Here is a 4854-nt window from a genome sequence, read left to right as displayed (position 1 = left end):
GCAGACTCAACATCTTCAACTCTGTCAACTCTGTCACACATGTTCAGGTACAGCAAATGTAACATTAGTGCACTTTAGAGAACTAAAGTGCATTGAGTGCATTGATAACTATAACAATAACTATATCAACGTCTCTACCAACGGTCAATATACACTCAAAAAAATGCTGGGTTATTTCAACCCAACGTTGGGTTGAAATAACCCAGCATTTTTTAGAGTGTACACTAGCATCCATGCCAAAGGATGATAATTATAACGAAAACTGAATTAGTGTCCACACCATTGGACAGTAACTAAAACGCTAATTAAATTAGCCTTCACACTAACAAACAATGACTATAACAATAACTGTATTAGTGTCCACACTGATGGACAATAACTATAACTGTATTGATAACAGTATTAACGTCCACACCGATGGACAATAACTATAAAGATAACTATTAGTGTCCACGCTGAGGGACAATAACAATAACTGTATTAGTGTCCACACTGATGGACAATAACTCTAACTGTATTGATAACAGTATTAATGTCCGCACCGATGGACAATAACTATAAAGATAACTATTAGTGTCCACACTGATGGACAATAACTATAACTGTATTAAAGTATACACTGGCGGACAATAACTATAACGATAATCATATTAGTGTCCACACCGACTGACAATAACGATAACTGTACGCTGCTGCAGGGATGCTTGGAAGGGACCCCCTCCTCTCTGTGGTTGCTGGAGGTATTATGGTTCTGTCTGCTGAGTTGTTAAGCAGAAAGTGCTGGCTCCCCCCTTCAGCTTGGTGCAGTGAGGGAGTTTGCACTGCTGAGTGAGAATGCAGGAGTAGGGTGTCTCTCCCACTGTGTTTCCTTTTGCAGCCTATAAGAAAAATGGTGTGTCTGATTGGTCCAGACACTACAATAACTAGTGTCTTCACCGACTGACAATAACTATTACGATAACTGTATTAGTGTCCACACTGATGGACAATAAATATAACGCTAACTAAATTGGTGTCCACACCAGCAAACAATAACAATATTAGCATCCATACCAATGGACAATAACCATAACAATAATTAAATTGCTTAGTTAATACAAGTTAATATTGCTTTTTTCTAAGCGCACTGCAGTTTGCTGCTTTAAATGCTCAAGTTCTTAAAAGTCAGATGGATTTTGATTGAATAAATAGTTTTTATCGTTCATCAGAATCAGAATCAGAATGAGCTTTATTGCCAGGTATGTTTACACATACGAGGAATTTGTTTTTGTGACAGAAGAACTGTAAAAAAAAAAATCACTCTGAAAGGTGATTTTCCAACAGTATTATTCCTCTTTGTAAGTATAGTTTAGATGTGACTTAACATTTTTACGGTTATGTTTATGGTGAAAACAGGCCTTAATGTTTCAGTGTTCTTCTGTTTCTTCCCTCAGACTCAGTCACATGTTGCGGTTCTACTGAAGCTGTGATCCGATTGGTCATCTCTGCTCTGGTGGGTGTGGCTACTGTCGCTGCAGTGATTTATGACATCAGATCTTAAAGAGTTCAATAAGCCAGGAATACGAGGACACCAGGGCAACGTTCCACTTCAGAACTTTCAATGGACTGAATTGGAATGCCCTAAGCCCTTGATCACTTGGAATCTGCAATGGAGTTGATTTATTATTTACATTTTTCCCTTACAAATTAGTTTGATGAGGGGTAAATTAAACTCGATCAGTGGTGATGCCACAATCGTGTTGCATTGTGGCGTATGGAGCTGCCTGAAGTGTCGAGGGTCTGTCCATATAAACTTCCCTCGTCCACTTTACGAAGTGGAACCTCCCCCAAGGGGAAGTACTTTTCGCGAGTGTGTGTATAAAAGCGAAGTATAACACAGCCCAGGACGTTTCTAATCTAACCTCAGATCATAAGATCAGTTATTTAAAATGACTGTCAAATCTCATTGCTTGTAAATGCTTTGTGTGTATCCTAGTCCCTGCTGAGTCCAAGTAAAATTTCCCTAAATTATGACTATTTCACTAAAGGAATATGTTAGCATGTGAGTTTATTGAATAAAATTATGACTAGATTGAACTAGTTGCTTTTCTTTTCCTTAATCAAACAAACTCTTACAAACTGAACCATTCAAAGTGCAAATATGCTGGAATTATCTGTGTAAATAAAACTTCCCATATTAGTTTAATGTCAGTCCCTCCAGGATTTCGCGAGATTTTTTTCTGATTTTTGCGACCTACAGTGACTGATTTTGCGGTGGCTTTTCTCAGTATTTGCGGCAGTGAAAATATACCACAGACAACATTGTTCTAACATTTTTATTGCCTTTCTGACCTCAAGAACCATTGGGCTCTGTAATATACACTCACCGGCCACTTAGGTACACCTGTTCAATTGCTTGGTAACACAAATTGCTAATCAGCCAATCACATGGCAGCAACTCAATGCATTTAGGCATCTAGATGTGGTGAAAACGACTTGCTGAAGTTCAAACCGAGCATCAGAATGGGGAAGAAAGGGGATTTAAGTGACTTTGAACGTGGAATGGTTGTTGGTGCCAGACGGGCTGGTCTGAGTATTTCAAAAACTGCTGATCTACTGGGATTTTCACGCACAACCATCTCTAGGGTTTACAGAGAATGGTCCTAAAAAGAGAAAATATCCAGTGAGCGGCAGTTATGTGGACGAAAATGCCTTGTTGATGTCAGAGGTCAGAGGAGAATAGGCAGACTGGTTAGAGATGACAGAAAGGCAACAGTAACTCAAATAACCACTCGTTACAACCAAGGTATGCAGAATACCATCTCTGAACGCACAACACGTCGAACCCTGAAGCAGATGGGCTACAGCAGCAGAAGACCACACCGGGTGCCGCTCCTGTCAGCTAAGAACAGGAAACAGAGGCTACAATTCGCACAGGCTCACCAAAATTGGACAATAGAAGATTGGAAAAACGTTGCCTGGTCTGATGAGTCTCGATTTCTGCTGCGACATTCAGATGGTAGGGTCAGAATTTGGCGTAAAGAACATGAAAGCATGGATCCATCCTGCCTCGTCTCAACGGTTCAGGCTGGTGGTGGTGGTGTAATGGTGTGGGGGATATTTTCTTGGCACACTTTGGGCCCCTTAGTACCAATTGAGCATCATTTAAACGCCACAGCCTACCTGAGTATTGTTGCTGACCGTGTCCATCCCTTTATGACGACCGTGTACCCATCTTCTGATGGCTACTTCCAGCAGGATAATGCACCATGTCACAAAGCTCAAATCATCTCAGACTGGTTTCTTGAACATGACAATGAGTTCACTTTACTCAGATGGCCTCCACAGTCACCAGATCTCAGTCCAATAGAGCACCTTTGGGATGTGGTGGAACGGGAGATTCGCATCATGGATGTGCAGCCGACAAATCTGCAGCAACTGCGTGATGCTATCATGTCAATATGGACCAAAATCTCTGAGGAATGTTTCCAACACCTTGTTGAATCTATGCCACGAAGAATTAAGGCGGTTCTGAAGGCAAAAGGGGGTCCAACCCGGTACTAGCAAGGTGTGCCTAATAAAGTGGCCAGTGAGTGTATAAGAGAACACTAAAGAAATGAAAAGAGAAAATGAAGTGTTATCCTCTTAACCCTATATAACTGTATCATATTTAATACATGAATTTCTAAGGACTCTAAATTATCAACTTGAACAAAACTTTGTTAAAAAAATCTCTACAACATGATCAAAATCATTACAAAAATTGTGTTAAAATGCATCAAATAACGATACAACAGTGTTTTGTGGAACATTTATTTGTTCATCTTGCAATCATTGTAGGCATACTGAATTGCATAAAGTTATAATTAATTTACATTTTTGGCCATATAAATAATAAATGCACCAAGTTGCTATTTTTGCTCAGTTTGGGCTTCTGAATAAAAATGAGCTGTTTTTTTACCCCTCCATATTCTCAATATATCAATATATGGGCAATAAAAGCCTGGTGTATCAAATATATGACAAAATGTAAAAATGTAAAAAAATGTATAAAGTCTTTGGTGGTTTGATATACACTGTAGCAAATACAAAAAATACAAATACAAAAAATATGAACAGCTATTTGAAAACATGTGAAAACTGTTTTCCTGAAGACTTCCTTTTTTCCCGTCTCCGTGACCAGTGTGTCAGAAACAGAATAGTGCAGCTTGCTGTTACACAGGGTATCTCCTCTGAATTATGCGGAGTTTGTTTGATTTTGCGTTAAATTCAGCAATTGCAGAATCGCAAAATCCTGGAGGAACTGTAATGTCTATCAATCATCTGGGCTGAATTTTCACTTTGCTATATTGAATTAATTTACTTTTACTCATTTTGTTTTCCAAGGTTAAGCATTAATGGTAGTTCTAAAAATGTGCTAAAAGTAAGTAATATAAATAATAGTTTGTTCTTTGAACAAACTTCAAAGGTCCAGACGAGGAAAAGGCTGTTCAATGGTGCCCATGTGTTTTTCCTATGTTGAAAGGTTATTACATTTACCTTAGTTAATTTTTCCACTTTCATTTTTTTTTTTAAATAAAAAGATAGTTAAACATATTTTGTCTAATCATTCATGTATTTTGTGAAATGCTATTGATGCCATATTATATTGACTCTTTTATGAGAATGTCATAAACAGATCTTTTACAACAATTACTATTTAAAGGGGTCATATAATGTTGCTAAAAAGAACATTATTTTGTGTAATGAAATGTGTTTATGCGGTTTAAGGTTCAAAAAACACATTATTTTCCACATACTGTACATTATTGTTTCTCCTCTATGCCCCGCCTTTCTGAAACGCGTAGATTTTTACAAAGCTCATCGGTCTGAAAA

The 4854-nt window shown here is 38.1% G+C and overlaps 1 pseudogene; it reads left to right on the top strand.

The window, feature by feature from the left end:
- Positions 1–1540, top strand: part of LOC107741804 (uncharacterized) — a 6620-nt pseudogene extending 5080 nt beyond the window's left edge.
- Positions 1541–4854: the final 3314 nt, after the last annotated feature.

Source organism: Sinocyclocheilus rhinocerous, unplaced genomic scaffold (assembly GCF_001515625.1).
Source record: "Sinocyclocheilus rhinocerous isolate Xijiao unplaced genomic scaffold, SAMN03320098_v1.1 scaffold1277, whole genome shotgun sequence".
NCBI classification, from domain to species: Eukaryota; Metazoa; Chordata; class Actinopteri; order Cypriniformes; family Cyprinidae; genus Sinocyclocheilus; species Sinocyclocheilus rhinocerous.
Note: the sequence above shows the minus strand (reverse complement) of the source record. Positions and strands in the feature narration are given on the sequence as shown.